Genomic DNA, 25131 nt, shown 5'->3' on the forward strand with positions numbered 1-25131 from the left:
AAAAACTCAAAAGTGTCTTAAGCTTCGCTATATTTTGGCGTGCTCATTTGTTCCAGGGCTGGCCTGTGTGTATCCAAAGCAATGACGCCTGTTCCAAGTGGTTTCTGGTGAGGCAGAGCTGTACGATTCATTTGAATCATAACATGAGTCTGGTATGAGTCTTGTCGTGATGTGTCTCTGTCTGTGGAATATGAGAAATTTCTTCATTATTTTTCATCGGACAATCCCATGGAAAATAAAGTTCACGTGGTGAAACTGCAGAGGCAGAGTGATACGATATTCCAGGGACCATTGTACATGCAATGCCTGCCAGACCGGTCTGTATACCCAGGGATAGAAATGCATCCCTGGCTTCTCTCTGATTAACCATCGCCGGCGGTGGCTGGGAAACCTGCACACGCTGGTTCGGAGGTAGGACGAAGGGAAGGAAGGCTCGGGGCTCTTATCAGAAAACACACCACTAATGTCATCAGCATTTCTTGGGAGGGCTACATTATAACTCAACTTTATAACTGGGAATTTGTACATATGCCAGCTATCCCAGCGGGTGCAGATTTTAAATGCACACACATTTCATTCTGCGTGACAACACCTTGAAAACGTAGGTTGGTTAAGACAAACCACCGTCAATTAAGTTTATTGGATGATGTCAGTGACATAGTTGATATATATATAATCATGGATTTAGAAAAAGGCCCACTCTTCTCTGGATCTGCAAACACTTTGTCAATAACGGGAGAAAATTTACAGTGACAGTGTGATTTTGCAATATGCAAAATAGGCTTAATTATCAGCACGAGAAATCACTGCATCAAGTGTAAGGATTTTAATTGGTGTTTTTGTTCTTCGTTTTCAAAAAATACCATTTGCAAATGGCAGAATCATTTTCGTAGCCCATTCCTATGGATTTACTAGAAAGACACCGACCTACTGCCCTTCAGCTGGAGCTGGACATGATCCCTACCAAGGTGCACACAGAAGCAGCCATGCCTGGTCCGATGGACTTTTACTTTACTTTTAATCAGAGACCAGATGGTTTAATTTTCCCTGGTGCTCTTTTTGCCACTGGCAGATGACGTTGCTAACAGCTGACACGGAATTCGAATAGCTTCTCAATTTATTTAGTTGCAAGCTATAAGCAGTGACAACTAATGGTAAAGGAAGGAAGCCTTGAGAAACTATCCCCAAATTCTGTGTATGTGCTGGTTTTGCTAACTTCAGTTTTGTATTTTAGGAGAAAATCATTAAGTTGTTCTTGTGATTTACATTGGCATCAATTACGGGTGAAGTACCCTGCAAAAGCTTCAGGAGATTGAAATTTGTGGCAGATTTCTCTTCAAATTCTAAAAATTATTCCTCTTAGCTCTCATGTGTGTAATTCCTTCTACTTTGGACTACAAATATACTTCTGGCTTTGTCACCTCAGGTGTCTTCAGGACTATAGGTGTTCAGTCAGCTCAAATCAAAGCCAAAAACTTTACGCTGCAATTCTTGTCTTCCCCAGCCTCTCAGGGGGACTGATGAGTTTTGGGGACCAAAAATGGCACTGGTTCTCAAAAAGAATTTGATTCAAACTCGTTCCAAGCTCATATGGGGTTGAACAGATTTGAATGTGGCCAACATGTCTATTAAATATTATAACAGACATCTAGTAATTTTAATTAATGAATTTTGTAATCATTGGAATATTTATTATGGTTATTACTAGTAATTATTTTATTAAAAGCAAGAGCAATGAACTTAGTCCCAGTATAGGATTTGCAGTGCAGGCCATTGAGTATGATGAAGGGCGTCCCACCTACTTGCATACGAAGAAATTAGGCATCTGGCTTGTTGAATTGGTCAGCACATTTAGAGCGCAAGATTTAGCCCTTCAGGTTTCTCTTCTTCCCCTTGAGGGGGGCAAAAGGCAGCCTCAACGTGTTGGGGATTAGCTAAGAGTTTAGGCATTGTGCTTAAGTGTACTCTCTAGGACTGATTTCGTATTTGATCAGTCTCTCAAGATGGGTTTCAAATCCAATATTGATGCATTTTTTTCTCAGGACTGTAAGTTGTTTGATGATTCCTAGGAGCTACTCTTGTAAAGGCTTAACCCACTGTTTGCTTATACAAAGTAAACAGTTACAATAACAACTTCAGTAATTTCCAAATCCCTTCTTCTTAGTGTATTAAGTTAACACAAACTGAGCGCTACCTCATTCTCCTGCAGGCCGATACCACTGTCCTTATTGAACACAGCTGATTTGTGTGTTGGATTTTGAAGCGATGCCCATGTTGCTAGTAAGCCTGACCACCTCTTCTTCAGTGTGTTACAATTCCTTTACTATTTCTTTTAATGTCCTCTCCCTCAGCTTGATTTACTCAAGTCTGTGCTTGGAATTGGCTAATGGTAAATTGATCCAAATGAAATTAAATGGAACAAAACCCATTGCTTATGAAGAAACAGCTGTGTGAATTCGGCTGGACTGATGGGTTCTCAAATCCTTGCTTTTTCTTACTACCACTTCTTTTATAATGTCATCCCAATGTACCAAATCAGATCTTAAATGATCTCCTTTACTTCTGACCCAATGACTTTTTGAGTTTATTTTTGGTTTTTTTCCAGCTGTTTTGCTTCTTGCCTAGTAGTTGTGTTCCAGCTATATCCTTGCTTCACGGGGCAAAGGTGGTTAATATTACGTGTACTACACACTTCTTCCATTAGGGCAACTGTAATCCGTACTGATAACACTCATTTTTGCAGAATGTAATTTTTATTCTTGCGTTGACTTATTTTTTTCAATACTGATGAAGGAAGGAGCTTCAGCATCTCAAATGTGTGTTTTGACATATGTTTTCTTATGAAGCGATCTGTGTTTCAGAAATAGGTTATACTCGTGGGTCAAGAGCTGTTGCTTTAACCTAGTGCTCATGCCTTGTGTTCATGAAAGGCTGTAATTGATTCCCGTCTCTTTTATGGAATAGTCCTATTTTCTCACTGAATAGATGCTTCTGGTTCTTTTAAAGGCAGCATTCATCTCAATCAGCTCACTGTTGCTTTTTCACTACTGTCACCCAAGACGGTGCCCAATCAGCCTCCTCCCCCCTACAAATCATAGCATTCAAAAATTACTCATTTTTCTGTCTGGTTAGATCTCTAGACTCATTGAAGAGCTTCTCCTCAACAGCGAGCAAAATACCAAATGTTTTGAGATTTAAGATAAAATGCTAGAAGTTGGTAACTCTGCTTTCAAGTGTCTTTGTTACAGGTGTAATTTTGGGGGAGGAAACTGAAGATGAACTGAGATGGGGCTTGTACCTAATAACATGGGCTTGTGCTGCAACCTCAGAGCATAATGGTGTAAAACTGCAGAATCAAAGGGCTAACAGAAACAGGTTAAGTGCAAATTGGGTAAAATAAGAGAAGATCAATGTTTGTAACCTGCCATGAAGAAGGCATTCAGTCTCTCTGTTCTCCTGTTGCATTTTGGAAATCTACAGTTACTTGGGCTTCATGCCCACAGGATCCATAGGTGAATAAAGCTGCATATGGGGAATAAAAATACCCAGTTCACACCTAGGTGTGGATTGTCCCTCACTGCAGCATGTCTAAGTACTGCAAAAAAGAAATAGCTCGGTACTGCTTATTTTTATGCATAATGTGTTTTAGTTTTGACTGTTTCCTACCAAAGAAGAAATTAAATGTTCCTTTGGCCACCTCTCTCTGCAGTCACCTATTTTGCAGGCACCTTCTTTGAAGCTTATGGGACAATTTATTGCATAAAGTTTTACTCAATGAGAATAGATAGGGCACAATTTGGCATTAAAACAAGCCGCTTTCAACAACATTTGAAGGAGAACGAGAGTATCTCAAGGTTTCTACTTTGTCTCATCATGACATGTAACTCCACAACAGAGAAGGCCAGGAGCAAAAGGAATGAGAAACCAGAGCCCTGCAAAATATTTGCCAGGAAACCTGAAGTCACATGGAAAGTGCTGCCTGTTGAAGGCAGCTGGCTAGGCTGAGGTTTGCAAAGTTTTTGCACAAATCTAGGCTCAGTTTCCAGTAAAACCTGGCCTGATTTACTGTTTTAAATCAAAGCCAGGTGGGATTTCGTGTGATTGCAGGTGAGATCCAGTGGCCTCCAAGGGTTTCGCTCCTTGAGCTGAGGCAATCAAACCCTCTGTGATACAATGCTGATTTTTTTTTATTTTTTTTTTTTTTCATGGGCTCCTGCAAATCGACACTGGTATGGTTTATGCAAGGACAAGGTTTTGAAGTGGCTGGAGGGCAAATTTCACTAGAGCAGTGTTGTGTGACAACAGACTTGATGTTATCCCATGCTGTGGAACCTCAGCCCCAAAGCTGGTGTGATATCCAGGGCTTGTGTTATGTCCTAGGATGATAGAATCTGTGAAAGGGCCATACGCCTGATATAACTGCAGTTAAATACTAACATAGTGTGTATGCCATAATGCTATTGTAATTGCCAGCACTGTTTTAATAGCACTATTCACATGGCATATATACAGCAGAAAATGAATGCTCTAATGGATTTTTCTTTTTTCCCTTCATATTTGGCCTGATAGGGGAATATGCGATTGAGAGAAGTTGGAAATTTCTTTGGAATTTACCAGTTATTTAAGATACTCCTATCGAATAGCTGCAGTCCACCAGCAGGCACGTGAAATCCTCAGGCTCTCACCTGCCTCCCTTCCCATGCTCCTCCGTTTCTTTGGAGTTTGGCTGAAAGTTTGGCCACTGGTGGCCTTGAGTTATGTCTTTGAGACATTTTCAAAGGTTTTATGGCATTTTGTGGCACTGGTTGTAGTGCAGAGGTAAACAAGTGAGTCATCTACTTTGTTAAATCGATGTCCTATATCATGCTATTTACTTTATCATCGGGGCGGAAGGGTGGAGGGGTGGAAATGGTTTTTATCTGGTGAAGGAACAGAGAGAGAGGTGTTGAAGATTCAAGTGAGTTGAATTTCCAAAGGGCGAAAATACTTCTCTGACCTGATGGCACAATTTCATCTTCAGGATAGATTAATTAATGAAAGACCCAATTCCATCTCATTTTGCTTACAACCCTCACTGATGTCATTAAAACGTACATTCAAAGGGACAGCTAGGATATATGGGCCAGGCTTTAAAAATCTATAAGGATCATTAAAGAGCGGAGTTAAAATATTCCTTTGCCCATGAATGGCACACAAAGACTTTAAGCCTTTGATGGCTTTAGGCTTCTCAACAGAGAAACAGGGATTAAAATAGATTTCATAAATAAACAAATAAATAATCTCAGTAATGTCTCCACACTAATGTGTCCAGATGTGATTCAAGTGTTCTCCATTAGAAATACGTATCCTGAAAGAGGTTGATGCTCCAGCAGAAGCTGAGTCAGGGGGAACACTTTTTTCAAAGTTTAAGTTTTGCATAAGAAGAAATGTAAGAAATAAATGCCAGACTAAAGCACAACTGCTTTATCTTTCCTGCAGTGGGCCAGCTACCGTGGATTTCAAACTGCCCCGGCTCCCGGCAGTGGGAAGCAGCCTGTGCCGGCGTGTTTGCCCATGGTTTTACGGGGTTGATTGTAGAAAACCTTCCAAACGTTTCAAAAGATACGGCTTTACCTTGGTACTTTTTGTGCCAGAGGAGGATTGCAAGCCAGCTTTAGAAAGCTCATGTTATTTCTGATATGCTGTCTTAGAGTTTCTCAGACATAATTCAGAGCTAGGTAATTGTTTTATGGGTTACTTAGGAAATCCAGATATGTTTATTTAGCATAAATATGCCGATAAGTGAGTACTACTGAGAAGGTACCAGAGTTCTGTGCATGTCCTCAGTCCAGTGCTTTACTACGTAATCTTTGGTACAATAAGAAGGATCTTTGACATCATACTGTTTGTTTAAACTAGCACCCTACGTCAGCCATTGAATTTCTTAAAAGAATTAGCTGGGGTCAATTAAGTATTTTAATAAATGTTCTCAAAATGCCAATTAATCAGTAAACAACACTAACTGATGTGATAGAAAACGTAGCTGCTCAGTTGAGCGAGGATGTGTGCCTGCTCTCGGTGTTTGCTTGGTAGGTAATGCTGGAAAATTGGATGCACCTTTTCCAGACTTTCCAGATAATTCATAAATCTGTTGAGCAAGGTAAGTTCCATCATTAACCTTTAATCTTTTAGAAGCAAGTTGGCTGGAATCTATTTACTTTAACTAGCTCGTTCATTGATAATGCATGATTTTTAAATTTCCTTTTGTGCATTCCTTAGCTAAAGAAAAACACAGCTGTGTGTGAGACAAATTCTATTTATTTTCTCGTTAAGAAAAGTACAAGAAGATAGTATCATTGGAAAGCTAATAATAAAGAACTACTAAAGAACGCCCTTCATCTGTTTGCTCTGCCACTTTACGAAGGCTTTCCAAACAATCTTTTCAGATGTATTAGTAAGGAAAGATATCTTAAAAGTCAAAGGAAGACAAAGTTAATGCATTTATAGAAGTACCATTTCAGATAACATTTTACCTGAGTGTTTAGATTAGTTAAATATTAGAAAGGTAGAGATAATAGCGTTGTTTGTATTCATAAATGTGGAAAGTTGCATTTTCAGGGCAGTGAAGTGTAAGGTATATCAAAGGTTTATCATCCTGGAATGCGCGGGGAGCTGCATGCCCATCCGCTCAGGGAGGCTGCAAAGTCCTCCCTCCTCTGCTCGCTCACCGAAACCCAGTGAAGAACCACGGATGCTTTGGCTTATATTTTTAAACCTCTTTCTCCCCAGTTTTCTATCCATAGTTAAATAGTGGGTATTAGGAAACTAAGTTGGTGTCAGTTAGCTAACTGCCTGGACCCAGTGAAACCGCGCGAGCACTGGTGGTGCTCTTGGCTGAGGGAGATTCACTGATGCATCGGGGAAAATGAGACTAGGCAAAAGGCTGGTCATTTTTAGGGCCTTCTGCAAACCCCATTTATAGGATAACACCTTCTCTCCTGTAAAGAAGACATAAAATTAATATTCATAAGGCACCCTAGGGCCTGGAAACGGCTCAACGTGCTCTCCTGTAGATATGGACCTTCACATACGTGTCCAGGCGTGATGCTGACAGTCCAGCCACAAATACAGAGGTGCATATGGTAGTGAGAGATGGAGAAGGCATGGCCAGCACCCACCTGCATCCACATGTGCACACAAATAAAACTGTGCATCTCTGGCTTTATCACCCCCTCTCTGCTCACCCAAATCTGAGGACGAGCCCGCAGCCTTGCAGAGCTTACCAGCAGAAACAACCTGCATGCAAACTTCTTACAGAGGGGTGCAGCAATCCTGCCAGCAATCCCAGCCAGTCTTTTTAGTCTCGTTACCATCCTCACAGTCAAATCTTCAAATATATGTGTTGAAATGAGCTGACAATAATGGCCCTGGCTAAAATATTATGTTGTTTTGACTGAATGTGGTTTAAACTGCCATCTGCTGGCTTGTACTTTTCAGGGCCAATATTAAAAACAATGTTCCCTCTTACAGTAACCCTCATTCATATGAAAATAAAGCAGGCTGAGTAATACCTTCCCGCCTGCAATGTACAGCTGAAAATTGCACCGAGGAATACAAATGTGGCTGAATGCAAAGGTAAATCCCGGTGCTTATACGTAGATTCCTCAGGGATATTTTTGTTCAATTTACACCTAGAAGAGAAGTTTAGTTGCAAATGCATGCATGCAACTTTCCCTGAAGTCAATGAGACACACACATACGCATGGCGAGCTGAGAGAGTTGCTTGCTTTTTTTTTGCTTATAGCGGCAGCTTCCTGGAATATTAGATGGGATTTTTGCCAGAGCAAGGACCAAAGATGGCCTGACTCGTTCTATTCAAAGTTACTTAAAAATAATTAAGCTTTTCTTTTTTTTTCCTTTCCCAAACTGCGAGAGGAAACTCCAACTATTTGGCTTGAAATTTGGCAGTTACTTGAGGAGGAGGAGATTAATACCAATAACTGCTTTGAATTATTTTCCCATTAGTCTTCTTTTAAAGCTTTGGAAATATCAGGGCATCACTGTCACTCGTTGCTCAGAGGCATTGGCAAGATCTCTGGAGGACATGACTAGCGATGGGGCGACGTGCAGGACCGTGACATGAGCTCTGGCTGCCTGTTCCTACCAGGAAAGGAACAGGATGCTCAGCTGGAGGGTGGAAGCACTCGGTGACAGGGGACGTTACTGCCTTGGGTCTCTCTGCTCTCCAGAAATGGAAAAAAAAATCCCTAAGCAGAGAAAGCAAAAGGAAAAATCTAGTATTTCTCTTGTTAAAACCAACAGAAGTTTCTTCTGCAATTTTAGGGAAAACTGTTTTCTTGAGAGAAATAGGGGAAGAATGAGCATTGGGCTCAGAGGCAGGATGGACCAGATCTGCATATGCCACCGAGGACCTCATTTGCAGAGTCCTCCACCGAGCCCATGAGTCTCTTGAAGACCTTGCCATGTCTATTTGCAGTGGCAAAGCTATCTCACAGCGTGGTGGGCCAGCACAGGTGCACCAGCGTCCCGCTGCCCCATTAATGTTTGATCCTGGCTCCCATCAGCGAGTGCAGGGTTGTCCCACACCCCCGACATGCCAGCACATGCTACCCGAGAACCTCTGAGGAGCTCAGGCTGTGAGAAACCTCCTCCAGGTCCAGCACGGCTGGCTTCTCGCACTTCTTGGTTGACACAGGCTGGGCAAGCCAAGAGGGGATTATAAAACACCTTTCATCTGGGGGATCTCAAGGCACTTTGCAAACATTGAGTGATTAATTCCCCCGAGTGCCCCTTTGAAGTTGGCAGGTATTATGGGGGAGCAAGAGGGAGAGCAATGGCGGCTGCACAGCGGCCGTGGCAGAGGAATGCAGTGACGACATTGACGACATGACTAATTTATTTAGCAAACTGAGTTTAGCATGGTAATGAGGATGTATTTGCCATCATCCCATCATTCATCAGATTTATGAGGCTCTCCAGGCAGTGAGCGCTGCTGTGACTAAGTTTAGTTTGATTTGTTCAATTAATTCCTCTAATTCATTTTGACTGAAGAAAACCCCGTAAGATTGTTTGGCAGGTTAGAGGGACCCCAGTGTTATAAATGTGCATGCGCGTGTGCCTATATGCATCTATTTATCTATAGGGAGACCCATGACTTGGGGTGTCTATGACTATAAAGTGCATTAAGGTTTTATTTTTTACTTTAAATCAATTTACTATTTGTATTTCTTGCTTTTGGCTCCACAAATATTAGCCTATGTGGTCTAATCTAGACTGTTTCAAGTCAAGGTAGTCTTTTTTTTTGGCATAAACAGGCATTACAGCAAGGTTTTGGTAGCATTCCTGTTCTTGCTTTGGGTATAATTGACCATCCAGGGTGCTCAGGAAAGTAATATCTTTTACGTCCCATGAAGAGCAAATGACATCACTGCTCCCGGTACCAGAAACACCATGTGGCAGTCGTGGCATCACCGTATAGCTGAGGCCAAAGGGACCTCTGCAGCCCTTTGGGCCAACCCTCGCTCAAAGCAGGTGCAACGTGGATTGGGTTCCTCAGGGTCTTGTCCAGCTGAGCTCAGAGTGTCTCCAAGGACTGGAGACTGCCCTGGGGTCCAACCACCCTTGTTTTGAGAACATTTATCTAAATATCTAATTGCTGGTGAGGCAACCTCTATCTGTGGTCTCTTGCCCATTGCTGGGCAGCTCAGAGGAGCATCCTGGTCCCCTGTGGACCCTCCTGGGAGGAAGCTGGAGGCAGCAACGTGCCTCTTGCCTTGTTGGGCACCGAAGACATGACACATTATAATCACAGCAAACAACGAAAGCAGTGGAGGGTGGATGATGCAGACGTGCCCTTCCTGCTGAACCCTTCACTCTGATGACTTTTTCCATCCTTTCTCCGCTTGTTGATCTCTGGGACCACTGATGCATTAGGGAGCATCGATTTCCCAGCATGACTACAGCTCCCAGCAGCCTTTTCCTTCAGCTTTCAGTAGTTAATTGGGTGTAAGATGATATTGAAACAAATGGATTTTGAACATATTTTGGTATTCAAAGGCTGAACGCACGCCCTGTAGTTGCTTCGGATATTTAGCCAATAAGAAGATGCTTTTCCAATTTGAGTTCGGGATTGATTTTTGTCTTTTTTTTCCCCCCTCCTTTCTTTTTTGCCCTTCCCCCTCATTTTTCAGCTCAGCATATCCTCAAATACAAAATCTGGTGCACAGGAGCATCACATGAACTTACAACAAGCCTCCAATGTTGTAGAATCCAGAACCAATGAGTAGATTATGCCAATCCATAAATGTAGTTTTATTTCAGCTGTGACTAATATTGCTAACATTCCTCCTTTGTCGCTGGGGCTTTAGGATGCTGCCTGGGAGAGAGCAGGGCTTGGTTGTACCGAGTCCAAGCCAGGTGCCAGCACCAGCAGCCTGGGTTTGTGTCACTGCTGGTTGCTGCTTATGCGGTGGAAGCATCTGCACACCCCAGGCAGAAACGGAGGCTCAGCTTGTTGGTTACTGTGCAAAATCCAATGCCCTTAGAGCTTACCAATTCTGCCATGCCTCTCTTTAACGTAAGTTCAAAAGGTTTGTGTGCAGGATATTATTGACTTCATCCCTAGGAAAGGTGTACTATGGCAAAAGAAAATGAAGTCATGGTGAAAAAGCACCACGACGACTTTCCTCTGATGCCGAGTTTAGAACAGAGACAAGAAGAAAAATTTCCAGCTCTGCTCTCAGTCTCTTGTGCTGGCTTAAATCAGTTGTCTGCTTATATACCTTTTGGGTTGTCTTCTCATGCACCAGCCTCCATCTGCAGCGTGAAACCTCTCACCTGTTCCAAATCAGCCAGATAGAATTGGGGAAACGATAGACAAAAAAGCGTGCCAAGACCTGTCCGCAGCTGCAGATTCACCGAGCCACTGCCTGTAGCAGCAATGCACGTACACAGTGCTGGTTTTATAGGCAAATTTGTTCACGGAGATTCAAGGGAACTCAAAAAGCAGATTCTGGTTGGGGGTCTCACTGCTGTAGCTCGGCGTGGATAGTCAGCAGCTCCTGAAACAGCAGGTTTCTGCCCTGGATATAGCCTTTAGCTAAGGAAGCATATGGAGCCTGATAAAGAAATCGGTCTCCAAGCCACGCAGGATGCTCCAGCAGGCAGCCAGCAGTGAGAAGTGGAGGTATAATTTTCACAGATTTAACCAAGAACAATGACACTATTTGCAACCAAGGGGCACAGCCAAAAATTATTTGCCGGTGTGCCAATGTGTGTTCCCTAGTGGGTAATTGGAAAATGAGAACAACCTGTCAAAGATTAGTACAATTTCTAAAGCAAGCACAAGACAGTCTGATTTTGTTTATGAAAAAGGGGCATCTAATTAAAACTCAGATTTGGGTTTCAAAGCTAGTTATTTAGAGCTTTTGACTTGTATGTACACACTCATTATCGGTGTGGGGTTACAAAGCATGGCTAAATTCCAGTCAAGGTGGGTTAACCCTGCAAGAGCCAAGCACAGCATCTCCCAGGCTGATGTCTATCTCCCCCTAATATCAACACCGGCTTTACGGAAAGCAGCTGCTAATGCTCATAGGTTTGAGGGCTACGGTAAAAACGGTTTTCATTACCATGTTTATTTTATGAGATACATAGTATATTCTGATGAGGGCTTCTGGTAGTAAATCTTAAGGTTTTGGCTTGGCTTGGTTCTTTGTGTGCTGTGATAAGACTCGGGGAGAAAGCGTGCCTCGGGATCTTGTGGAGGGATAGGAAAGAGGACACAGAGAGGGGAGGGGGCAGAGCAGGGGTTGGCCCTTAGCAGCATTTGCAACCCAAATCTGACCCCTCCCAGAGATGTTAACATGGATTTACATCCATAAACCCACATCAGCAGTGGAGTCGTGTGGTTAGGAGCCAAGGGAAAATATGATCCTGCCCTGGCAAAGCCCCTGTCGCCTGCTGCTGAGCGTCGTGAGCTTGCTGCGCCGGGCATCGCTTGCCATCACGTTGATTTTGGTGGCTGATGGCAGCACATCACTTCCCACGGTGGACCAGCAGTGAAGGATGATGCTTTTACACCCCAGAGAATGAAAGCACGTTATGTTTCTGCTATCCGATACTCTCCTGTGCATTTACGATGGCATTCAGTGAAGGTTGAGTGTCCCTTGTGTATCTGAAGGGGAACATGCCCCTTTACTGATGATATACTTTTTTTTACCTGATGCCTGTCAGCACGTAGCTACACAGAGGGATTGGACATCTGCTCACAAATGCCCCTTCACTAAGTCACTTTCCATTTTCTTCACAAACCCTTGTAGAAAGTTAGAAAGGGATGATGAAATGGCCATGGGGAACAACATCTCCCTTGCCATGGATGTGTTTCTCAGCAGGGTGATGGCAGCAGTCCTCCCTAAGGGTCCGAGTCCTCCCAGGCTCCCAAAATTTTGAGTGAAAAGGAGCTTTTCCTGAAGAACACTTCAGCTTCATCGGCATTTCAGTACAGGGTGGCTCATGAACCTTCAGTGAAGGGAGGTGCTGAGCGGGTGCTGCCTCTCACCAGCAATAGGGGAGTTACTAAATAATATCACATGCTTAAAAAATGTTGTGCACAGAAATTGGGGTGACCTGGGTTGGCAGAAGTGTCTCAAACAAGAGAAGAGAGCTTTAGAAATGAATTCTCTTATGTGAACTGACCTACTGAGGACCTAGAAATGTGTCTCATTTCCATTGAAATGGGAGACGCCGTTCAAAAAAAGAAAATTGGTGGAGGTATCTGCTTTCCCTGTATAAACCTCAGGTTCCCCCTGATCTTTATGCATGGTCCGAAAGCCTTAAAATGATTGTAAATGCGGGGGACTGTCCTGGGCAGCAATTTGTGAGGGAATGAAAGCCTTCCCTCGCCGTGACCGCCCCGGGAGGGCAGTGCTGCTGAAACTCCTGGAAGATGGTAGCTTGTCATCACTGGAGGTGGCTGTGGCTTTGGCTGGAGTTGGCCATGTCGAAGTAGTCTCTGTGTGGAAAAAGGGTGAAATGTTAGAGGGGAAGAGCTGCATACAAACTCCTGGCTCTCATCTTACTCATTTTATTGTTGTTATTAAAGGCACCCAAGGCGGAACATAATCCTGCCTCCTCAAAGGCTAGTCCAGCACTGGGAATATCATGGCCTCCACGCAGTGGCCTTTAAATCACGTCAAAGTCCAGTGCAAAGCAATGCAAGATTCCACCTTTGCAGGACAGGCAACCTCCGCAAATTTTGCAGCGTGACAGCAGGAAAAGGATTTTGCTTTTGCTGCGTGTTCCACTTTTGTCGCAGCATTTGTCCACAGGCTGTGATGCCCTCAACTTGCCAAAGGGGGTTTGCTCTGCCTCTTCCAGAGCAGCCATCGTCCCCAGCTTAGCCTGCTTATCCCATGCGTGTGGGAGGAGAACGGATAGCTCAGTCCCCCCGTCTGCAGATGGGTGGGAGATGCCTCCACTAGTGTCCCCGGGTTGTGCTGAGACAGCACTACAGCTAGGCTGCTCTCTGCAAAGCTAAGCCTATTGTCTCGATGAAACATCTCCTCCTGCCAAAGCCAGCCCTGGCACTTTGAATCTATGTGCTTGTCACCAGGGCTTTTGCATATAACAATACGATGCATTGCAACTGCGTTATAAGAACCATAAAAAATCCTGGCACGCATAACGCATTCACTTCATATAAATATTTCCAAAAATTCTGTGATTGAAGACTCAAATCTTATTGCAGTGCAGTCTTGTTTATTCCATAATATTGTTTTTATTGCAGGATGACTTATACATAACCTTGAATTTCAAGTTCAGTAGAACAGACAAAGTATTTGTTTAGAGGGCAGGACGATTAAAACCATTTTTTTCCCTGTTTGAATTGGATAAAATTGTAATATATCCTTTACGTCACAGTAGCACCCTAGTGGTTATCATATTGCATTAGTTACATAAGTTTTCAGTGAACATTATACAGTATATACTACTTTCAGTAAATAGACCAGTCATGCTTATAGTTACATGGGAAACTCCAGGAAATTTGTGATGACATTCCCTGCAGGTTAGTAATTCTACCCATTATTTATATTGGTTTGATTTGAGGTTTAAAATAATCTGGTGAAACTAGATAAGGCTCACCGTTCTGCAAAACCTTCATTTCATACAACTCTAGAAATACTTTAGGCTAAATATTTGGGATTTACCAAATTCTACCATCAAGGGTTTTCTCCTTAGACACAACTGGTAAAAAAAATCCCAAAAAACCTATTTGAGCAACATAATTGCTGATTATTTTTTACATCCTTGTGCATCATTAAAAATAACATGACGATGTTATTTTTAACATCGTTAAAAATGTTAAATAACATTAAGCATAGAGCAAAATTTGTTCTCCAAGTGGATTGGGAGGCGCAGTTCTTCTCTGGTACCAAATCATTACTAATCCCACGCCGTGCGCTCTCTGCATCTGCATCGCCAGCATAACGTACAGCAACATTTGTGCTACAGCCCATCCTTAGTGAGCGACCACCTGCCCCAAGCGCCCATTACAAATGGTATTAAATAACCACCTCTCCAGCGTGACCAGAGACCACCCAGCATTTGGGCAGCAACTTCTCAGCTTCAGATTTTATTGCCCACGTGGCGTGTGCACGCAGCTCCCTGCGCTCCCAGGGGAAGCCCCGCGTGCACCCATGGGTATCAGCCGAAATCTGCCCAGGTCAGAGTTTGTGCACGGGACACGGGCGCTTTCTGTTATTCGGCATATTAAGCAAAGATTTTACACGAGGCAACGGTTAAATAATGCTGTGCACTTAACACGTGTCTGAGCATGTCCATCCTGATTTTGCAGAGCTCTTAAGTATCTGCTTAAATTGATGCATATGCTTAAGCTTATCCCTGTAGAGTTAAGCATGAAAAGTATGTATTTAACCTTAAACATATGCTTAAATGCTTTGCTGAATGGAGACCATAAGGCCTAATCCAGTGATCATTTAACCCAATATCACGTTATTTTGGTGGCTGCTGTGTGTGTCCATTCATCGTACGAGTACTGTTAGATAGATGAAAAAATGGAGCAGATATACCAGTGTTTTGTTAACATGGAGCCCTTTATATGCAAAACCCTTTTAATTTTAAGTATTCTGCTAAAGCTATTTTTAAATAGATAGGCAGTGTCAATTTTTTTTCTATAGTGGTAATATCCTAGTATCTTTTTTTCAGGTTTTCTGATATATCTTGCTGCACGTGGCCTCTGCATTCCTACACGCAGCATCTGAACTCCTGCTCAGCTCTGTTTAATAAAATAACCTGTCTCGCTGTGGAAGAAACTATTTGTTAGCCCTGCGGATGTCTCATGGTGTGTGGTTTGCTGACAACTCTAGCTGAAGCAGGTGACTTTCCAACGGGAAAAAAAGGAGAAGAAAACCCTGATGGCCACCTCTGCCTCTGTGCAAAGCCAAGCTCCTCCGCCTGCCTGGGGGCTGCAGCAGGCACGTGTGGGGATTTTTCAGTTTGCCAGGGCAGTTCTTGAGCCTTATTTTTCATAACCTGTGGATTTTTTTAACAGATAGGCGTAGCTTTTCCTTCCTGATGGCTGCCTTTGTCTCCCCCATCCCTGCTGCTGTGCCCCCTTCGCCCTGCCAGCAGCCCTGAGCCTGGGGACGGGTCCTGGGCACCGAGTGCCTCTGCACCTCCCTGCCAGCCCCTTGTGTGACGCCGGGGAGCCCCTGCCCGTGGGTGTCCTCATCAGCGCCAGCATAAAGACATAAGAAAAGGCTCAACTCGTGTCCAGCTGAAAACCCATCTATTCCCATATCTCAGGTAACACCAGTAGCAGACACCGAGGAAAATGACTGAGGGATTAAGTGAGGCTGGAGCGACCCTTCCTTTGAGATACTATTTTGGTTTCCAGTGACCCAAGACAGAGGTGATATCCTTTATTTCAGCCCTGGGTGGACTTTGTGTCCATTAACTTGTCTGATTGTGCCTCTTTCCTGATTTTTACTGAAACTGCCCGTTGCGCCCTACGGTAGCCCATAGCTGCAAATGCTCATCCTAATTTATTGGGTGCCAGGTCCATTGCTGTGCCAGAGCAGTGAGCAGCACACGAGCAACCGGGGCAGTGGGGCTTATCCCCTTTTTCTAAACCTCCTCTCTTTCTACTGAGCAGAGGGTAGAGCAGCCTCAAGGGACCTCAGTCTTCTTGTAAAATATACTTATAGACATACCCCTTTCTCAAGTGCTTTGGGACTTACAGACGAAGGGAAGCCACTGTGTGTTATTGTCCACTTATTGAACCGATCGGTCAATACTTGGCTACCAACACCCTGTGATTCAAAGAACTTGGCTGAAACAGGAAGACTATTAAAAAAAAAAAAAACAACGGCTTTTTTGGCTGTTTTCCCCCCGTAATTGTCATCAACAGCTGAGTCCCTAACTGAGGGAGGTTGGCAAAATTTTCCTGATTCATCCAAAATAGCCAGAGGGGGATCACGTTTGTGTGTGTTTATAATTTAAATTAAAATATTTCTGCAGCAATTTATAACTTATATGTTAAGGCTATAGAAAACAGGACAAGAACATACAGCTCTATATAAGTAGAAGCTCCTGCTAATTTTGCAAACCTCCCAGGCTCTTTCCTTTGCTAGAACATAAAGGGAGATAACCCACGTTTTGTTTGGTTTGACGAAGTCGCTCGCTCCCAGACTGGGAAGCCGTACGCCAGCTCTCGGTCTGAAGTGGCTTTTTGTGGCTGAATTAGAAACCCTTTAAAAAGGTTTGTAATGGAAATGCTGACAAACGGCACTGAAAGTGGCACTAAATGAGCAGCGCTATAATATTTTGCAACTTTCTAGGAAGTTTATAGATAGCGGGTAGTGAGTTAGGCTGGCTGGAAATAGACTCTTAGCAATCCCGGTTCTCATATCCCTTTGGTGCACATCCGTAATTTCAAGTTCAAAGGCAGGGGCAGGAGCTGTGGTCCTCACCCCGGCGCAGAGGCTGGCCCCGTCCCCAGCCTGGTGCAATCGCTGCTGGGGTGACTCTGCTGGTGGCTGGAACCAGCAGCTCCGAGACACGCCACCGCGCCGGCTCGCTCCCCTGGCCTATAAAATCAGGTTAATATTTCTGTGTCTCTCACCAGGTTATTGTAAAGCTGAACAGGGCTGTTATAATATTCTAGATTTTACACCAGATATCTAAAACTTTCTGATGTTGTTTAATATATGGTTTTCTTCATGAGGTTTCCTTCTATGGCAAGAAGCATCTTCATGCTCTCTATTTTCCTTTGATTGAATACTCTTTTTTACGTTGGATATCTTTTAGCGTATGACATACTTGTTAATTATTTTGTGTATGGATTGGCACTGAGCACAGCATTTTATAAACCAAAAAGAGTCTCTAGGTGAGTAATGGGGCTAATCTACATACACATATAACGAAATACTTAGAGGGGAGGATACTGGGTTGTACAATAGGGACATGGCTGGTTGGGACGTACGCAGCGGGATGCTTTCGCTGCCGCTAAAATCAATAGCAGGTCTCACGGGTTTCAGTGGGAAGAGATATGAATTTTTAAAATGCCCCATTAAGAGCCCAATCCTGCCACCCTTGCTCACATGAGAAATCCCATTGATATCAGGGAGTCTATTTGCCTGATTAAGGACTAATTCTGTGAATAAGGATTTGCAGGAAATGGCCTTATCTCTTCTGCATACCACAGATCCTGCTCTCTAAAAGTGTTTGCTGTAAGCGCTTATCGTTTATGTAAGTGCCCTTCAATGGACATTTATATAATGGGGTAAATATTTAAAAAGTTGTGCAGCGCTTTAGCTATGCAGGGCTACAGGACATGAACGCTGCTGGCTGGAGCATCGGGCACGTTTTCCCCAGGTGCCAGGAGTTATAAAAGGAAAACCGTGTGACTGCAACAAGGTTTGGGAAACACGGGGCCGTGCAAGAGGGATCTCGATATTAGCATTTTTTAAGTGGTGTTCATGGGGGCATAAAATACACCTCTGCTGAAAATCTGACTAAAACCGGCTCAGAAATAATGTAGTTGCTTAATAATAAAAGGTTTGTTGTAACTTTGCTTTCTGGTGAGCTGTCAAGTGAAACTTCAGCCTTATAAATAATGGCGTTTCAAAAGGAAATCAAGAGGGTAAAATGTTTTGAGAGGATGGCGAAACCCTGAAGAGTCTGTCTTTCCCCAGAATATAAATATGCCATTATTTATGAACATTACCGGAAAAACACGTGCAGTGACTAAGAGGGTTTTCTTTTTTTTTTTAATTTGAATAAACTCTTGCATTGTTTGTTAGTCAGCAGCAGAAACTACAGTTAACAAATTAATGAAAACCAAGTGATGCCTTTGAAGAATTTTTAAATGAACCTGAACTGCTGCCTAAGGCTACTTGCTCAAAGTGAAAAAAAAAAAAATTAAAAAAAAAAAAATTAAGGTGAACTAGCCACTGTTACTAAGAGTCAATTGACAGAAGGCATGGGTCATTAATTTTGTGTCCTTTGTTTTGTCAGTTTGTTTTTGTGAGGCCTGGTAGAGAAAGTAAAACCAGTCAAGCTGAAAATTGTCTGCTCTGTAGCTTATTTCCCCTCCCAGCGTGCCCTGACCCAGGGGAGCGGGCTGCGGGGCCGCGGCCCTCCTGCCCCTCTGCGCGCTCCCGCGCCCCCCGTAATAGGTAATAGGGTTTTGTTAGCGGAACGGTTAATTCTGCCCTAGCTCAGCTTTAATCATGTGCAGGTTGCGTACGTCGGGAGGAATGAAACGTCTTCCCGCGTGCAATAATTTTAGCGAGGGAAAAAGATCCCGCGGTGCTTTTGGCCTTAAAGTAAACTCTGACCGAGAGTCAGAAGAAAAAAAAAAAAAAGCTGTGACCAAAGGGAAAAAGAAATATATTAGTAATTGTCAAACATCCTTGCAATTATTCCTTTTTCTCCTCCACCTGTGCATCCTTCCCACCCGCCTCCCTGGGGTGCCAGCGTGGGGCCGGGATGCCGTAGGGTGAGGACCCTGGTGCCCGGCCACCGTACCCCAGCACCTGGGTGGGATCGCTTCTCTCGCCAACACCCCATGCAACTCCCGTGAGGCTGAACTCGTTTATATTTACATAAATCCTGAATATCTTCACTGAAATAATCATAGCTAGTCCAGTTTTATACGGATTAGGAGTGTGTTAGCCCTCTGATGGTGGTGGGATCGGAGGTCCTTCAGCTGGCACAGACCATGCCCCCGTGTGGTCCACGCACAGAGGAATGCGTTGCTCTGCAGATAGTTTTCTCCTTAAAACACCAGAACAGTCGGTGAGATTCAGAGAAAGCAAATATTACACATGTGCAACCAAATCCCATAAAATTAGCAACAAACCCACTTTTCTTTCTCTACTAGAGATACGGTAGGTGATAGGTAGTCATCGGATACACGAGGCAGATGCTCGTTGTTTTACTTTTCCATACCAAGTGCACCCACGTGAGACCCGGCAGCCCTCCAACGTGACCAGTCATTTCTGTGGCCGCCGAGCTGAACCCACATAATCTCTCCCCAAGATTTGAAAGATAAATGTGAGCCCTTGGTACGTCGTTATAGCAAATTAACTTGTTCCTCTGCGCCTGTAAGGCTGAGGTAGATAATTGAATTCCTCTTCATTTTTGGTTTGAAATAATCTTTTTCATCATTAGGCTGGTTGCCAGAAGTGGGTGTTTGTGGCCGGGTGTTATTGGTAGGGCCGAGGGCCAGCGTGCTCATAAACAGAGAAGTGACATAATGTCTTTGGTATAATGAGACAGCTTAATGCAAAGCACCGCAGGAATTGGGGGACACGCTTCAAGAATGGAAATAAAGTGTATGGAAAATGTGCATTTAGTGCTCTGTCAAAAAGATAGTAGAAAAAACCCACCTAATTGATTAAATACTCTTGGAACGTGGTTGTATTACGAAAAATGATTACTTTAGCTCCATTATCTTAACGTTCATTGGAAATAATTGCAATTAATTGAGTAACCTTTAAACCAACAGTTAAAATTGATTTTGACATATGCCAAAACCTCGCAGTTTTGGCATTGTCTTCTAGACGCTGGAGGTTGGTGGGAATGTGCTAAAAAGGTCTTTCTTCCTGTTGAGAGATCGCTAACATTTTTTTGTTGTATAATTTAGTATTGATGTTGCTTAATATTTGTTTTTAAGAGACCAAAACAGTTTGCTGAATCACTTTCATGGTTCATTAAAGCAAAAGCTGCAGCTTCTGTTCTGACTGCCTAGATAACATTTTCAGATAAACACAATTTCCTGGAGTTTGTGCTTTTTTTGTGTGTTTTTTTTTTGTTTTGTTTTCTCCTAGGTCAAGCCCAGAACCTTTACCTTATGAAACAGATTACGCTTTCAAAATATTATATGTTAAGTGTGCGTTTGTTGCTTGTTATTATCTATAAATCAGATGCAGAGTCTTAATGCCCAAGAATGTTCCGTTAACTCTAAAGAGAAACGTTCACTTTTATATAGGAAAAAAGTCTGGGCAGACAAGTTGGAAGTACCAGATGGAATAGGTTGTGCCACACGGATTATAAGATTTCCCCCCCTCCTCCCTTCTTATTGATGTCTTAAATTGAACATGTTCCATCTGTCTGCTCTCAATAATGAATGGTAACTTTTTTTTTCTTTTATTGTAAAGGTAACAAATTCCATATAGAATAAATTAATTCAAGCATGTAATGAAATGTGCTAGGAGTGTGTGTGTGTGTGTTGGAATTACGTGTAGAAATCTAACACAGTTTGTGAACTGCAGCAGGTAGGACTAGTGGCAGAATTGACAGCTACTCAGGGAAGGGCAGCTAAAAATTGCTATTAAAAATGATGCTAGGAGAAGCTTGCAGCAAGAACCTTGGGATCTCATAGGAAGGGAAATCAGAAATTCAGTTATGGCACAAGTGTTTATTCTATTTAACAGTACTTGGATGTAGGGCTTTCAGTCGTGTCAGGTCCCCTTCTAGCATGAAGGGGCTGTAAGTAGGTAGAAATGTGGTTTTTACCTATATTAAGGCCTCTTCATGCTGCTGGAAGGAAACAGACCATAATGTCCATTAGGCTTCAGCTCCCTCTGCATCTTCTGAAGAGGATGAACATTGTGCTGTTAGACCAAAAGCATTTTTAATTTCTCCTCACTGGAATAAGTCCAAAGGATATAAACTTAAAGCAAACTCAAGTGCTTCATACACTGAAGCAAAACAATGTAACCTTTTAACGCAGTGATGAGCTGTTGGGTTTCAGAGACTGATATGTTTGGTTTGAGATAATTCCCTGTTCCTGCTCGAGAGTGCATTTTACTTTCTCTTCTTTACTCTGTAGTGGCTTGAGATAAAGGCACTGTGCCTTTTTTGCACATGTTGCTATAAATAGAGAATTAAACGCAGTGCTTTCAATGCCAAAACAGGGAACACTTTGCTGTTAAAAGTTGATTTTATTTTCATATGAACACACAAATATATGTATTTTTTTTTCTCATCTCGATGAATTTTAAAAGGCTGGCTCTTTAAACTTTTGGGAACAGTTGGTTTTGATTTTGGATGTAATAATCTTTTCTTTCTGTGACAAGGGTTTTTATCTGGAATTGGAAATTACTCTTTCTTTACTTACAGATAATTGATGCAGACCGAACTTGTTAAAGTCAAAACAAACAACTTGGTTCTTTATTACATGCTTATGTGCTTAGTCACCGGCTTTATATTAGATTCTGCAAATGGTACAATTTATGCAGTGACATGTCGGAGACTTAATGTTGTAATTTTCCTGTTCCTAACGGAGAATTAAGAACCTGGAGAAGCTCGGAGGTTCACATGCACAGAATCCCTACTGCTTGGGTGCAGAGGTCTCGCAAAAATTTAGTAAGTGAGAAGGAGAACAAAGATCCTTAGTTGGGGAAAAAAAATTGGATAGCCTGTGGCTGAGAAGCTGATTGGGACAGGTAGGCACAGTGGGGCGCGGGATAATGAGGCACATGGCAAATGTGATGCACAGATGTGAAGCCAACTGTAGCTTTGGTTCCAGGAGCCGCGCATGCCACGGCGCTGCGCCTCGGGGCTATGTCTACACCAGAACATTTGGAGCAGTAAACGACGGGCAACATTAGGTTCAAATTAATCTATTACTCCAGAGCTGTGAAATGTTGGTTGCTTGTTGCGGAATTACATTGCCTCTGGGTGAAATGTTTTAGGGAGATTTTAATGCATGCTCATGGCTCGCAGAGCAGATTAAGAGGAGAAAGGGAAATTAGAAGGGTTAGGAGGGCTGTTGAGGTGCACATTTCTGGTTAAAGTATATGAAAAGAGTATTACATATTTTGCAAACAGGCCTGCTCTCCTGTTGGCCACCTGCTGGGACTGAAATATCCTACGCCGTAATGAAGGCAGGTTTGCAGAAGCCTTGTAAATAGTTTAGAAAGCAGATAGAGGCGACATTGGCCTTTCCGGAAAATTTGGGAACATTTCTTCTACCCTGCCCCGGGCTCCCTAAAGCCCCGGCCAAGACAAAGCCAAACTTGGACTCTCAGCTATTTACCGCTTCAATTTTGACTGCGCTGCTAAATGACAGGTAGTCTCCTAAAGTTTCACAACACGTTATTAGGACTGAGTAATCAGATCCAAGCTGTTTTCCCCTGGTACCTAAGTGGTCCTGGCAGGCTCCTTTAAACAGATCCGTGGTCCAAACGGACGCGTATTCCAAGCTGTAGTGTAAGATATTCTAAATCCGCATCAATTAAATAAACTTTATTCGATCAGCACAAACTGTTTGGAACTATCTATAAAGAATATATTTCTTTTACTATATTGTTGCTTTTCTTATAAAAACACTTAATTGAAATGCCTAAGAGCTGCCCAGGACAAAAGTCAGTAAAAAGCCTAGAATAGAGTTTATAGGGGTTGTCTATGTACATAATTAAATCCTTCAGGCACTTTAAAACTCTGCAAAATAAATGGTTATGCAAGAATGGCCTGCTGAGAGAAGAAATGCTTGTATCAGCTTTAAGCAGCTGCTCTCTGCTCGGTGTTTCTGGGCTGGAATGAGAAAACTATTAGAAGAGGGGACGACTGCAAGCCCCATACAAATCATCTTTGTTACTGACGCTTCGGGGAGTGCTTTACGGTGGCTGTCAAGCCCAACACAGAACTTGGGCTGTGCCTGCAAAAGTCAACTGGCGTTATTTAAAAGGGAGATGGTAGCGGCAAAGCCAACGCCTGTGCCCAAATAACGTTAGGGGCTGGGATGGAGGGAGCTGAGCCGGGAGTTAATGCGGGTTGCGGGGAGGCACTGCCGGGCGAGCGTGCGGCTGAGTCCCGGGTCTGATGGAATAACAGAGGTTAATTGCTTGCAATGGTCTATTGCTGTAATAGGAGTAAAAGGGGAGGACTGTACTTAGATTTGATTTCACTGTTCTTTAGGGAATATAGATCGAGGGGGTGGGATTGTTATTAGGGGCAAAGGAAGTAGTGCTAAAAAAAGAAGAGTTTAATGAATGTAACCAATAGAAAAATTGTAGGTTTGTTTCTCCCTCTGGCCCTCAAAGTTATGATAAATGATAGCACAAGGAAAAGATAACCTACCATGAGAGTAGGATCACCAAGGCCAAATACTAAAACTCCCAGCTGACTGCCCCATACACTGCAGCCTCTGTTCGTGTTTATTTTTTCTGCTCACTCTTGGTTTCGTCAATCAGTATGATAGACGATAACTCCTGACTAGAGCAGCCTGTGTCCTGCTCTCTCACGGTGGGTAGCATGTTGTGGTTGGCGCCGTGCAGTCGGAGGATCACCCGCATCAGAAGCATCAGGGGATGAGGTAGGGAGCAGTCTTCCAGCAGCCCAGCCCCTGGGAGAATCGCAGGCAGCGGTGTTATCAGCACGCAGCCGCGCTGCCAAGAAAATGACCACACATTAGTAGCTTTGTTTGGGTAGAGTCTAGGGGGGATGTCGCTCGCAAAAACCGAGACGCTCTCTTTCTGTTAAATCATCCCGGTTGCGAGTGTTAAAAGATAGCTTGTTCAAAAAGAAACCATACGCGGCTTGCCCCAGGCGAGGCCGCGACAAGGCTGCGAGCAGCGAGGAATTTGTAATGCTTTATGTCTTGAGAGGCAGGCACGCACCCGTCTGTCTTGAGACAGCAACAGGTTTGCCGCTCGCTTCTGTGCCGAGCCATCTTCGGCCGTGCCCGAGGGCAGCCTCGCCTTCCCTGCCTGGCCTTTCCCAGCCCCTTGCCTTGCGTTTCCTTTGCCCCTGCCTTGCCTTTCCTCCTGCCTTTCCAGGAAATCTGTAAAAGAGAAAATAGGCTTTTGCTGGCCGCTGACATGTGAAAGGCTGCTCATTAAGCCAACAGCTCATCAGATGGATGGAATTTCCTGCGCACTATCCGCAGATCGCTAGCGTTGTTTATCTCCTCTCTCGGCGCTGATATTCGCCGTGTGCGTCGTCGTCGTCGAAGGTTTTGCTCCTATTTCACTAATTAAGGAAAATAGAAAGTGTGTTTACTATTGCTGAAACCTCAGCTTTTTGGGGGGGGTTGGTAGGGCCTCTGGGGCCATTTTATTTTCGAGCCGAGCACACCCTGCCTCCCCCAGCGAAGGAAGTAGCCAATGTGAAATTCTTTTGATATCTTGTGATGTAGCAGTGGTCAAACATTTCCTGTTCAACATTTTTTCCAATGTATTTGTGGTTCTTTCCCAGGAACAAATGTTTCAGGATTTTGGTGGACTGGGCTTTACCAGACACTTCAGGCAAAGCCGATAAATGCATCCACCTCGGAGCGGGGCAGCTGATGTGACCGCACTCGCTCCGAGCATCCAAATGGGCTTTTTAGGAAATAACCCCGCGTGTGCTTTCCCGCTCAGTGTAAATTTCTTAAATGAAACACATCTTTCCTCATTCTCACTGGTCTCTCCTTAATAACTACTGCTCTGTGTTGAGGTGAAATTTAACACTAGAATATTAGTTTTATTCCAGCTAATTATGTTACTGCTCATGAACCCTTGGATTTAGGGTTGGTCTGTTTCTAGTTATCCTGCCAAGTTTTTTACTTGACGGAGGGGGTCTGTTTCATACTACTTGGCCTCCCAACCTTTGTAACCCCTG

General features: G+C 43.4%; 1 protein-coding gene and 1 long non-coding RNA gene across 7 annotated transcripts in view; one reads left to right on the plus strand and one right to left on the minus strand.

Annotated features, from left to right (window-relative positions):
- Positions 1–25131, plus strand: part of MECOM (MDS1 and EVI1 complex locus) — a 348581-nt gene that overhangs the window by 213645 nt on the left and 109805 nt on the right. The gene's annotated exons all lie outside the window — the stretch shown is intronic.
- On the minus strand, positions 12931–23836 carry LOC140653881 (uncharacterized). Its single transcript, XR_012043257.1, has 3 exons — positions 23611–23836; positions 21043–21140; positions 12931–13012 (listed from the first exon to the last, which is right to left on the minus strand). It is a non-coding gene; the product is annotated as an uncharacterized lncRNA (long non-coding RNA).

Source organism: Ciconia boyciana, chromosome 7 (assembly GCF_034638445.1).
Source record: "Ciconia boyciana chromosome 7, ASM3463844v1, whole genome shotgun sequence".
NCBI lineage: Eukaryota > Metazoa > Chordata > Aves > Ciconiiformes > Ciconiidae > Ciconia > Ciconia boyciana.